Raw genomic sequence first — 14178 nt, forward strand, 5'->3', positions numbered from 1 at the left:
GTAAGGATGCCATTCATTGTACCTTGGGGTGCCTATACATAGGGGTGGCCTCATTTGGCCAAGGCACCATGTAGTCAAGCATCCAAGCTTTCTGGTGCAATCAAGCTTCTATTCTCTCAAACTCTCTTAGTGTTCTTAGTTCTCTTCCCAAGTCCTTCAAGGAGTGTTGGAAGGCTGACTTAGTGCTACAAGAGTGCTAAGCGCGGTTGGCTTAGCAAAGACTAAGGCCGTGACAGTTGTGGTATCAGAGCTTCGTTGTGAGGGAGCCAAGCTTGTGGGATCTAAGCATCATGTCAAGCTCGGACCTGCAAGACGTGGTGATAGGCGAGCATAATCGTGGAAGGGAGGCCAATCCCAATAAAGAGAAGTGTAGGAGCAAAGACAAGTCCGTCGATGTTAGCAGTGCTATGGAGCCACATGTGGCTCTGGTGGAGTTGGCAATGGCCAAGGTGAAGGAACGTCTTGATGTCATGGAGCAAAGTGGGGAGGAGCTCGAAGGCCAGGTGGTGAAGCTCAAAGAGGAGCTTGTTGGCCAAATGGGGGAGCTCAAGGAGTCCCTACTAGGTGCTCTCAACACCATGGTCCATGACCAACAAGAGGAGTTTGCCACCTTCAAGTCTCAAGTGTTGGAGGTGTTGCACAACATGGAAGCTTGCATTGAAGAGGTACATAGGGATTAGGTTGTGTATAGGAGGGCAGTGGCCAAGGGAGTTGCTACCTCTTGTGAGGTGCCTAGGGTGGAGGCACCAAAGCCCAAGCCATTTGACGGGAAGAGAGATGCGTGGGAAGTCAGCAACTTCCTTTGGCACATGGAGAAGTACTTCGAGACGATGGAACTCAATGATGAGCCTACAAATGTAAGGTTTGCTACTCTCTTTGTGACTCTATGGTGGCGTAGGAAGAATGTTGACATAGAAAGAGGTACATGCACCATAGACACTTGGGATGACTTTAAGAAAGAGCTTAAAAAGCAATTCTATCCGGCGAATGCCGCCTTCTTGGCTAGAAAGAGCCTCAAAGGCTCAAGCATACAAGGTCTATTTGGGACCATGTGAAAGAGTTCTCTCCCCTCAAGTTTGAGGTCCCGAGTATGACCGACGAAGAACTTATGTTCAACTTCATGGATGACCTCCAAGGCTGGGCTGCACAGAAGGCAACAATGGCAAAGGTGACGAAGAAAAAGGTCCCAAGATCTACCCTCTAAAGGAATGCACTAGTAAACCCTCTTCATGAAAGGAGGGTAGGCCCTAGCATGATAAGAAGGATAGGTTTGTACTCAAGGACAAGTGCTTCTTGTACAACGGGCCACATTGCGCTAGGGATTGGCCAAAGAGGAAGTCCTTCAATGCATTACTCGAGGAGAATAATGGTGATGAAGCACACATGGGATCCATACAATAACTAGGTGCCATCAAGGCCTAGACGATAAAGGTCAAGGCTACTACTTCTCAGAAGGGGCTCATATACGTGGAAGTGCATGTCCACAGGAAGCCCACACGTGCCATGGTTCGCATGGGTGTTGCGCATAACTTTGTTGACGGAGGAGACAAAGAAACTTAGATTAAGGGTATCCAGGGAGGGAGGATGGCTCAAGGCTATCAACTCCCAAGCTCGTCCCATACATGGTGTCACTCGAGGGGTCGAGATGAGCATTGGGACATGGAAAGGTACCGTAGACTTGTCGGTGGTTCCTATGAATGACTTCCAGGTAGTACTCGGCACGGAATTCCTTAGAAGGGTTAAGGCCATACCCCTGCCCTTCATCACAACAGTTTGTATAATGGAGGGAGCTCCATATATGGTCCCTACGGTGGCAAGGCCTAAGGATGGCCCTAAGCACCCTTCAACGATGCAGTAGGAGAAGGGGGTTACGAAAGGGGAGACAACATACTTGGCTTCATTATTGAAGGAGAAGGAAGAAAGCCCTACTGTGATGCTACCGGTTAAGAAGATCCTTGATGAATTCAAGGATGTCATGCTGCCAGAGCTGTCCAAGAGACTTCCACCTAGGAGGGAGGTGGATCATGCAATTGAGTTGGAGTCTGGTGCCAAGCCACCAACCATGGCACCATACCGTATGTCGCCGCCAAAGTTAGAGGGCTGAGGAGGCAACTCAAAGATTTACTTGATGCTGGCTTCATCTACCCATCCAAGGCTCCCTATGGCGCCCTCAGTCCTATTCCAGTGGAAGCATGATGGGTCACTTCGTCTACGTATTGACTACTGGGCGCTAAATAAGGTAAATATCAATAACAAGTATACCATTACTTTGATAGCTGATCTATTTGATAGACTTGGTGGGGCAAGATACTTCAACAAGTTAAACTTGCAGTTGGGATACTAACAAGTCCGCATTTTCGAGGAAGACGAAGCCAAGACTACATGCGTGACACGCTACGGTTCATGAGTTTTTGGTGATGCCCTTTGGCCTCATTAATGCACTAACCACATTTTGCACTCATATGAACAAGGTTTTCCATCCCTACCTTGACAAGTTCATGGTGGTATACTTGGATGACATTGTTGTCTATGGTAACACCTTAGAGGAGAATGTACAATACTTGTGGGTTGTTCACAAGGTGCTAAGGGTGGTGGTATACTTGGATGACATTGTTGTCTATGGTAACACCTTAGAGGAGAATGTGGGTTGTTCCAAGGTGCTAAGGGTGGTGGTATACTTGGATGACATTGTTGTCTATGGTAACACCTTAGAGGAGAATGTACAATACTTGCGGGTTGTTCACAAGGTGCTAAGGGACAACCAACTATATGTCAAGAAGGAGAAATGCTCCTTTGCACAAGAGGATGTGATATTCCTTGGCCACAAGGTTGGGGGTGGAACACTAAGGATGGACGAGAGCAAGGTGCGGGCTATCCAAGAGTGGGAGGTACCCAAGGTTTAAAGTATCGGTATCAGGTATCGTATCGGAAGGGTGATTTTAAGAGACATATCGTATCGTACATTATAGATACATATAGAAATGGTCAAGATACACATGGAAATGCACTTTTGGAGCAAAAAAAATAAAAATAAATAAGCAATACATAACATGTATCATGCATAAACACTAAAATGGAGAACAATGTATAATGAGACGAGATGACTTGTTATACATAAAACATACAAGATCTCGACTGAAATCTCGCTATCTCGCTGAGATTTCGGTCCATATTTAGAACTCGGTTCATTTCGATCGAACCAGGCCCAATAACTGAAGTATATATACCATATTTCGACCCAAAACTCGACATGTCTCACTAGATGAGACAGAACCCGCCTCTCTGGTTTGAAAATCCCCTCCAAACTTGTACTTTTCACTATTTTTGTTGGGAAATTTCATGTAACTGCTGGAGATTGTTGATTGAAGTTTCAAGAACAAAGGAGGAGTTGCATTTTTTCTCAAAAACAGTGTTAGGTAAAAAACTCTTCTCAAAAACTACTTTTTGCATAGATCCACCATGAATACTTATTTGTTGTCTACATGGTTTTTATATGTGATTTATCTTACACCGATCTATAATTTGATGGAGGTAGATTTATTTTTCTGTACAATAAAATGGTTTTCTTGAAATAAAAAAATTAAAAAAATATGGGATCGACTCATTGTTTGAAACCCATTATTATATATGTTGGACACCGTTGGCCGACCTACGACCTCACAGTGTCGGTTTTTTTTTTCACCTAGTAAATTATTTATTTAAATTTCTAAAATTAAAAAAATATTTAAAAAAATTAAAGAAAATTCCAAAAAATAGTGAATAATATGTTTTGTTTTGAAATTATTTAAAATTAATGAAAGCATTGCTAATGTATTTTAATAGGGAAAGTGATGATTCTTGTTTTATCTATTATAATTTTGTATTACTTATGGTACGATTATTTATGAAAAAAATTATAAAAATATTTTTAATTAAGACAAAAATACAAGGACTCTAGGATGGACGGGCATAAGCCATAAGGCAAGTCATCCACTTGTATTTGTTTAATCTATTTCTCTTTCTAAGTTTCTAACAATTATTAACAAGCCATGTATGATTATGAATATGATGCCTAATGCATTAAATGGTTTATGATTTGATGTTTTTTTAATTCCTAACGCTTAATTAAGTTGTTTTACACCTCTACTTTAATTATATGTGTTTTACTAGTACTAAATATTATATAGAATAGCCTAGGGTAGAGCTCACTTACGCCGTAGACTACCAACCAAGGGTCCGAAGTCAAAGTACCATTTTGGGTGTGAATTTGTAAAAGCTACTGTTTCTATTGTGTTTAGAAGGCCTAAAATAGGGTGGATGTCAAGTTTCATGACCTATCTAGGCCATATAGCCACCGAAACCCACCACCAAGTCTTGGTAGGAAAAAATACATCAACTCGCCAAGATCTCGGCAGAACTCAGTTCCGTGGCTGGTCGAAACCAAGGGCGAAACCGAGTCCTAAAACTTTGGTACATAGCTATGGAAGAGGGAGGATTCTAGAGTTCTCCATGTTTCTAGAATTTTCCATGGAGTTCTAGTCCCCGTGGCAAGAATGTTCTCCGCCATTGGATGGAGGACACTTGTACAGATCATAGCCATTCATTGTATCTTGGGGTGCCTATAAATTAAGTGTGTCAATTTGGAACCGAAACCGTATACCGAAACTGAAACCGCCCGCATAAAACCGTACCGTTGCAAAAAGGGTACGGTACGGTATGGTCAAATGGTATTGACCAAGGTACGGTACGGTATCGGTATTAGGTACAATACCGTTGGTATGTACCGAAACCGTACCGTTTTGAAGGGTGTAGTTGTAAAATTAAATAAATAAAAGTTGAAAAGGTAGTTCAACACGCAATACCGTTTTTGAAGGGTATAGTTGCCTTTATTATATTTATACGTTGGGCAACCAACTTATAAGGACTGATTGACTGAAGATGTTTTCTCACTTTTCTGTCAGACGTTTTCTGTCACTGTCACATCTCCTTAAATATCTATGCATTCAACTCTCAGACTTCACTTTTCCTTTTTTTTTATAACAAATTATAATTCAACTCTCAAAACTTCACACACCACAAACAGCTAGACCCTAACTCGTACCGTTTTCTATACCGAATCTATACCGCTTTCCATACCGTTTTCATACCGTACCGAAACCGTACCGTAACGGTATGGTTGCGGTATTGAAAATAGGGTTCCTAAATGGTACGGTACGGGGTACCTATTTTTGGTACCGTACCCAAACCGTACCGTATTACCGAAACCGTACCGATTGACAAGCCTACTATAAATAGGTGTGGCCTCATTTGACCAAGGCACCAAGAAATCGAGCATATAAGCATGGAATCCAAGCTTTCTAGTGCAATCAAGCTTCCATTCTCTCAAACTCTCCAAGTGTTCTTCTTAGTTCTCATCCCAAATCCCTCAAGGAGTGTTTGAAGGCTGACTTAGTGCTACAAGAGTGCCAAGTGCCAGCACGGTTGACTTAGGAAAGACTCCAGGGCCCTCTTGAGAGTGTGGTGAACCATTGACAGTGCAAGCCAATTTTACCTCAACATCAGTGCTTCCCATCCATGCAATATAGCAGCACAACACCTAAAAACTAGAACTAGAACCAACCCCAGTGGCCAATTAATTGACTATTGTAGATAAACAATAAGAGTAAAGGCCCAAAATCTTTGTACAGGCAAGGGTATTTTATAAAAAATGTCAGTGCTCTAATTGTTTTAGTTACTAACCACAATTTTAACACCTGACCTGTGATGGGGCCCAAAAATCTTGGGCCGAAATTCAATTAGAGTGAGTTAACATGTTGATGTCTGAAAGTAAGTATTTATAGCAAATATATAAAGGTAAATTATTTCCTTTTAAAGTGAAAATTAAAATAAATATCAAGTCGGCTGGGAATAATCCCACATCAACTAACTCTAGGGACTTGGATGGATTCATACACTAATTGGACCCCTCCACCTAATATCTTAAGCTTATGGGTTGTATAATCCAGCCTGGCATCAGAGGCACCAAGCCCACAACATTAATGACATATTTGTATACAGAAGCAGAAACAAGGGCCACAAGTGCAACGTGTACCGCCACCCAAAAGAGAGGCAACACGTGAAAGAAAATGTTGGGAATAATCCCACATCGACCAACTCTGGGATCTTGGATGACTTCATATTCCAGTTGAGCCTCTCCACCTAATAGCTTGAGCTTTTGGGCTTAATTCAACAGTCAACTGATAGTTCTTCAGAATGCAATCAACTGCTACTCTTTTTTTTAATGTCTTTCGTAGATTAAGTTTTTTGATAAGAAATTCAATGTAAGGCATGCAACCTTGCATCAAATGATTGCCAGTTCGTATTCAATAATAAGAATTTTAAAAGATAATCTTCTGGACACCTCATGAGATATCAAATTACAGTTAACCTTGATTTTTCCCTTTGATTCACAATAACAGTCTTTAGTACATGAGGACAATTTTGTAGTTTTTACTGAGTAATGCAGATTGGTTATGTTTTCAGCCAATATTCTAGGTTTAATTAACCCATTGATCCGGCAAATATTGTGGAAGATTTTCCAGATTTATTAGCTATTAATTTGCTGGTATAGGGGATTTAAAAGATTTCGTGGGAGCCTAGGAGGACAGCTATCGACCAGCTGTGGGGGAGATAATGATCAAGATTGTGTGGGCCCACAGCCAGCTAACTTGGAGATCAAGATTTTTTTTTTGGTGAATAAAATCTATTATCAAACCCCAGGAGGAGGCAGGGAAAAAAAGGGGGGAAGGGGATATACAAAGAGGAAAGGGGGAGTGAGAGAGAGGGAGGGGGGGCAGCCAAGAGCCAACCTACAGAGGTGGGGGCCTGCAAAAGAGAAGTATCAAGACCCCAGGATACAACAATATTCTTGTTCCTTGGGGTATCAAGAATGGATCTATGAGGGATAAAACTGAGCTTGGAGGAGACATCGAAGGAGATGGCTTTCCAAATCATATCAAAAGATCTAGAGTTGGAAGTCCATCTCCTAAGATTCCTTTCCATCCAAATGTGGTAGATAGCAGAGCCAGAAACAAGCTTTCCGACAGTGTCACTTATAGTGCCTCCAGTAAAGGTCATGTCCAACCAGAGCCATTCTCTCTCAAGAGGAGTTTTTTCCAGATCTCGAGTGGACCCCATAGCCAATAGGTCGAGAAGAATCTAAGGCAATCTTTTCCTTATCCTTTATGTTCTTCTTCATATGTAAACCAGAAAAATAGTAATAATAAAAAAAAAGAGTTTCAGCTATTTAATTTTGTTCCTTTAATTGTATTGATCTTGCTACAATCGATCTTCTTCTGAGCTGAAGACGGACATTTGCCATACAAGATCAGTCCCTGATTTACTAAAACTCGAGGACGAGTTTTTTTTGGGGGAGAAATTGATGCAGATTGGTTAATTATGCCCATCCATGGTTCAAGAACTCGGCGAGACCTTACCGGGATCTCGCTTAAAACTCATTTTTTTCAATTAGTGAGTCGAGATGGGAGGCAAAATACAAAGTCACACGGACTCGGTCGAGTCAAGATCTCGGTTTGACCAAGATGTGGACCAAACCCTTGTTTGAAAGGGGAAAGATCTTGACAAAAACTCGACTTATCTCAGTGAACTCAACAGGGAAACAAGTGGTGAGCTGATTTTTGAGATTTTGCCACCTTGTTTCGATGGAAAACTTGCCAGAGACAGTCAATTAACATCCTACTTGCATCAAACTTGCAAGATTTGTTACAAATCATCTCAAATTTGAAGAAATTTTGAAGGTAAACCATTTTTTCCCCAAATCTATATTTTTTTCCAAAAAAATTGTTCAAATCTTGGTGAAATCATGTCAATTTAATATATGTTACATAACTTTGGCCAAACATATATGTTAAGATTGATGTAAAATACCCTACTTTACATTTCTAATGCTTATTTATGTTGTTTTACATTAATTGAATGCTTTGATTGCTTACTATTACTAAATTATGTGTAGAGTAGGGTATTTTAGTACGTCGTCGCCTACCAACCTAGGGTCCAAAGTGAAACTCTGATTTAGACTTTGTTTTTGCAAAATCTAATAGTGTCATTGTGTTTAAATGACCTAAAATAGGCTGAGTACCCAGATTTAGACCCAAACTAGGTCTAAAACCCACCGAAACCAGACTTCGAGTTAAAAAACAAAAATGCACCAACTTGCCGAGATCTCAGCCCAACTCAGTTTTTTGGCTGGGCGTAACCAGTACCGAAACCGAGTTCTTGAACCATGAGCCCATCGATCTGGCAAATATTGTGGAAGATTTCCCAGATTTATTAGCTATTAATTTGCTAGTCTATAGGGGATTTAAGAGATTTCGTGGGAGCCTAGGAAGACAGCTATCAACCAGCACTGGGGGAGATAATGATCAAGATTGTGTGGGCCCACAGCCAGCTAACTTGGAGATCAAGATTGAAGATTGCATGCGAGAGGAAGTTTTTCCAGATTTCGAGTGGGCCCCATGGCCAATACATAGAGAAGAATCTGAGGAAATATTTCCCAGATCTCATGGCCCCCCATGGCCTTTGGCGTGGAGAAGATTTAGTGGATTACTGCAGCATGCAATCACCTCTATAATTTAGGGAAATCATAGGTTTTGCATGGGATTTTATTATTTTAAAATTAGTTTCTATTTTATAGGTTCTATTAATTAGTTTCTTACACAGATTAGGATTGGGTTGCTTTATTATAAATATGTATGCGGCTAAACATAAAAGAGACAGAGATTGAAGAGAAAAGAGTCATGGTTGAAGATGTGAGACGCGGCAATGGTGAGAGACCGTGGGTAAGAGGATGATGGGCTGAGAGAGCTGATCCTATCCCCCCTTCTATATCTCTTTATTCTTCTTTTCCTTATCCTTTATGATCTCCTTCATATGTGAACAGAAAAAATAGCAATAAAAGAAAAGAGTTTCAGTTATTTAATTTGTTCCTTTTATTGTATTGATCCTGCTGCAATTGATCTCCCGCTGGTTTCCCTGGTTCGAGGTCTAGTTTGCATTATTAAGCCCTTCCTGCCTTCATAATGCACGAGATGCCCTTCCTGACTTCTATAACTCTATATCTTCTCCGCTTCATCTCAACTCTCAAGATCTTGCCTCTCCATGAAGACTATATATAGCAAAGGCAAATGGCATCACCCATTGCAGAGATTCTTCAACAATTTGGGAGCTGCAGTTCTTCTGGCAATCTTTTCCCTTGTTTTGTAGCAGTGTTGTAGTGATGTGTCCCCATCTTTTTGCGAACTTTGCATTTCTCTCTCTCTCTCTCTCTCTTCAGATGATCGCGGTGGGGTTCAATGAGGTTATTCTCTCCACTATTCTTTGACGTTTGACGTTTACAATGGGGTTCAAACTTCAAATTCTCTTTGTTCTTCGGCATTTCCGTTTCTCAATAGGTTCGGTGGGTTGTTAAACTTGTTCTCTGAAATTCTCCGGCATTCCAAAGGTTAAGTTGCTTTCCCCATTATCTGATGTTCACAACAGGCATCAACAGAATTGTCAAGGCGACGCCTTGGCGTCCAGGCGCCTTGGACACCTTGTTCGCCTACTTGGTGTCGCCTTGACTGTTTACCCTTTCCAACGCCTTGGGTCACCTAACCACCATGACACCTATGGGCGTCAATAAGGCTTTAGGTTCATAAGATTCCTTGGTTTAAAACTTGAAAGTTTCGAAACGTTTGGATTTTACAGAATGAGAGGGTTTATCTTCAAATAAGCATCCCTTTCGCCCTCTGTCCCATGTCCATTCTCTCCTCTGAACTCCCAAAATGGACCTCCTGTCTTGTGGGTCATTTTTTGGGTGGCCGGCCTTCTTTCTCCATAGTCCAGGCCTCCCTCACCAAGCAATGGAAAGCTGCTGGAATGCTTGATATCCATCTCCTCGACTCTGGTGTGTTCCTTTTCAAAATTTTCTCTGAAGAAGCCAAGACTCGCGCGTTGGATGGTGCCCCTTGGATGGTGGGAACCAAACCAATATTTCTTCGTCAGTGGCAGCCTCATCTCCTTCTCCACAAGGTCGACTTCAACACCATTCCCTTGTGGGTGACTCTCCCTGGTTTACTCCTCCACTACAGGACCACTGAGAGCCTCAGCCGTATTGGTTCTGTCTTGGGCATTCCTCTCCGCATGAACCTGCGCACTCTCAAGCAACATAGACTTTCATTAGCGAGACTCTGTGTTGACATCTCGGCAGACTCCCCTCCCCCTTCATCCATCTCTATCAAAGAAGAAGATGGCTTTTGGTTTGAACAGCCTGTGCGATACGAATGGCTACCCCCTCACTGTCAGCAATGCAAATCCTTTGGTCACTCAAACTTTACCTGCCCTGCATCTGCAGCAACTGATCCCGGAGACAAATAGCCTACCACGCAGGACGATCATCTTCCTGCTACGACTTCCTCTCTCAACGAAGTCTCCGCCACCAAAGCATTGCCCATCAAAGATCCATCTCCTTCAGTGCGTCGCGGTAGAACTCCCAATCGAAACCAACGCCAGCGTCGCCGGCTCATCCGTCATCCTCGGAAATTCTACCTCCATCGTCGCCGTCGATGCAGCTGCTACTTCTGGAAATGCGCCTGCCCCAAGTACGGAGACTTCCTAGGCTCTCGCCCTGCAACCCCTGTAGACGCCAGACTCCTCGATCGTCGAGCATGTTGACAAATTAGCCATCGAAGATCCTCCTGATTGGCCTCTTTGCATCTGCGCAAACACAGCGATGTACCAGGCCACAGATTTCCCCTCTGAGCTTGAAAGAGCCTCTGTCTCTTCACCTACCACCTATGGGACGCTGTGCAGCTCCCCCATCTGAGATTAGTCAAGTCGCCGATTTCGCAGTCGAACCCCTGCTTAGCATTGCCCATCGAAGATCCATCTCCTTCAGTGCATCGCGGCAGAACTCCCAAGCGAAACCGGCGCTAGCGCTGTTGGCTCATCTGTCGTCCTCGGAATTCCACCGCCATCATCGCCGTCGATGCCGCTGCTACTTCTGAAAATGCGCCTGCCCCAAGTACCGAGACTTCCCAGGGTCTCGCCCCGCAACCCCTGCAGACGCCAGACTCCTTGATCATTGAGCATGTTGACAAATTAGCCATCGAAGATCCTCCTGATTTGCCTCTCTGCATCTGCGCAAACACAGCGATGTACCAGGCCACAGATTTCCCCTCTGAGCTTGAAAGAGCCTCTGTCTCTTCACCTACCGCCTTTGGGACGCTGTGCAGCTCCCCATTTGAGATTAGTTAAGTCGCTGATTTCGCAGTCGAACCCCTGCTTCATGACTGCTCCCCTTGCCATTCTCGCGAAACCACCTACTCCTCTAAGCAGTCTTAGACTGACCCTCTTTTGTATACCCCCCACCTTTTGTCCCCTCAACCCTTTAACCCTTCTTTTCCCCTTTTACCCCCCACTTATCCCTCCTTACCATCTTTACCCCCTCTCCCCCTTTTACCCTCCACCTTTACGTCCTTTTTAGACCCTCTACCCCCTCTTCTCCCTACCCCCAACACGTCACCACCCTTTAACGACTCCCACTATTCCACCTCCCTTTCTGTTGTTCCATTTGGGCCCACAGCCTTAGCCTCTACCCGCCATTCTCCTTTTCGGCCCACCATCGAGGCCCACCATCCCCATCCCAACTCTGAGACCCTTTACCCCTCTTCCACCAAATCCTTGGCCCTGGCCCATCTCCCCCTTTGCTCTCGGCCCAGCACCCCTGCTATGTCCTCAACCCCTACCTCAATCTAACCCACCCCTCCTCTTGACCCATTACCCCCAGCCCAAGCCCAATCATTTTTTTCCTATAACCTGCCCATCTATACGCCCCCTGCTTACCTCTACCACAAACTCTTCCCCAACCCCCCGTCCCATTCTCTCACCAGATCCACTTCCTTCTCCTCTCTCTAGGAGTACACCCCCTTCCCCCTCCCCCCCTTACCCCCTTCCCCCCTTACCCCCCCGGTTTCAACTCCCCTCCCCCCTGCAGGCCACTCCTTCGCTGCCCAGCTCTTGTCTTCTCTCGTCGCCGCTATCGTAGCACCCCTCCGGTGCACAACCTGCCTTTCCCCTCTTAGTTCTTATGTCTGCTGGATTCCTTTGGAATGTCAGGGGTCTTAATTCCCTGGCTAAACATCAGGATATCAGGTCCCTTATCAAGTCTACCCACTCCTCCTTTTGTGCTCTTCTTAAAACTCGCGTCCAACAAGATAATGCTTCCCGCATTGCTGCCTCTATTACCCCTTCCTGGTCTCTTCTCTCCAACTACAACCATTCCCCTCTTGGTCGGATTTGGTTCCTTTGGGACCCGTCCAAAATCACCGCCTCTCTCCTCCACTCTTCCCAATTCCTCCATCTTAGCCTCTCCATCCCCAACTCCCCTACCTCCTTCCTTTTCACGGTCATCTAAGCCAGTAACCTTGCTACCGAGCGTGTGTCTCTTTGGCACGACCTCCCCCTCCTCAAGCCCTCCTTGGACTCCGTCCCTTGGGGCTTAGGTGGTGACTTCAATGTGGTTCACTCCTAAGTTGAGAAACTTGGCGGTAGACCCATCGATTCTCCCTCCGTCCTTGCTTTTAATGAGTGCTTAGAAGATCTTGGCCTTGATGATCTTCGGTGGACTGGTTCCCCCCTCACCTGGAACAACCATCGCTCTGGTCCTGACCGCATCGCTTGCAAGCTTGATCGCTTCATTTCTAATGAGGCTTGGCTCTCTTCCTTCCCCCACTCTCTAGCCAACTTCCTTCTTCAAGGACTGTCTGATCACTGCCCTTGCCATGTCCAAATCAACTCCTACACTTCTTTTGGCCCCAAGCCTTTCAAATTTTTTGACATGTAGACTTCTCACCATCTCTTCCTTCCCACCGTTCTCAAGGCTTGGCGCACCCCGGTCTCCTCTCCTTCCCTTCCCCTCATTGCTCTCTCTAGGAAACTCCGTAATACCAAAGGTGCCTTGAAAAGGTGGAATCTCTCCACCTTTGGTAACATCAATTCCAGGCTTTCCTCTTGCAAGTCTAATCTCTCTTCCATACAACTTAGACTTCAATTTGACCCGCTCAACCCTTCTATTGCCTCCGCGGAAAAGTCCCTCTATGAGGAGCTGTATTCCCTTTCTTCCCTTAAGGAAAGCTTCCTGCGCCAAAAGGCTCGCATCAAGTGGCTTGAGTTGGGTGACTCCAACTGTGATTATTTCCACAGATCTCTGAAAGCCCGCCTCATTTCTAACTCCATCACCCTTCTTCACTCCTCTGATGGGTCCCCCCTCTCTTCGGTCCACAACATTAAATCTGCCTCCATCTCTTTCTTTGCCAATCTTTTCAATCCCCCCCTCTCTGCCCCCCCCATTCCCCCGGATCTCATCAACAAATTTCTCACACCCCAGGTCGCAGACTCCCTCATTAGCATTCCCTCGGATGATGAGATCTCCAAGGCTATCCGCTCCCATAAGTCCAACAAAGCCCCTGGCCCTGATGGCTTCAGTATGGGTTTCTTCCTCAGCTGTTGGGACTCCATCAAAGGAGACCTTTTCAAAGCCATCCGTAGCTTCTTCTACAAGCCTAGCCAGCTTGCCCAGGTCAACCAGACTTTCATCTGTCTCATCCCCAAAAAAGAGGGGGCTACCTCCCTCGGGGATTTCAGGCCCATTTCCCTCTATAACCTCATTTACAAATTCATTGCCAAAATCCTGGCCAACAGAATCAAGGCGGTTATCCCTACTCTAGTTAGCCCGAACCAATACGCCTTCATTTCTGGCCGTAGCATTACAGACAACATCATTCTCTGCTCTGAGGTAGTGCAGGGTTTTGACCGTAAATCTCATTCTCCGGCCGCCCTCATGAAGATTGATCTCCACAAAGCTTTTGACTCCCTTCGCTGGGACTTCATCTGTGGAGTGCTATCTCAAATGGGCTTCCCCCCTGCCTTTGTCCGTTGGATCCATGCTTGTATCTCTTCTCCCTCCTCCGTGCTGGTCAATGGTTCCCTGCTGGCTTCTTCCACTCCAAAGTAGGTATTCGTCAAGGCTGTCCTCTCTCCCCCTTCCTTTTCTCCATCGCTTTGGAAGTGCTTTCCCGTAGCCTCCAATCCAAAACGGACCTCCATCTCATCTCTCCCATCCCCAAATGCAAGCATATCAATCTTACTCATCTCGCTTTTGCT

At 44.7% G+C, this 14178-nt stretch overlaps 1 protein-coding gene across 2 annotated transcripts in view; it reads right to left on the bottom strand.

Annotated features, from left to right (window-relative positions):
• The window catches only part of LOC122661691 (protein ALTERED SEED GERMINATION 2), a 159551-nt gene that overhangs the window by 1535 nt on the left and 143838 nt on the right, over window positions 1-14178 (bottom strand). The window lies entirely within an intron of this gene.

The sequence above is a fragment of the Telopea speciosissima genome, chromosome 5, assembly GCF_018873765.1.
Source record: "Telopea speciosissima isolate NSW1024214 ecotype Mountain lineage chromosome 5, Tspe_v1, whole genome shotgun sequence".
In the NCBI taxonomy this organism is placed as follows: domain Eukaryota; kingdom Viridiplantae; phylum Streptophyta; class Magnoliopsida; order Proteales; family Proteaceae; genus Telopea; species Telopea speciosissima.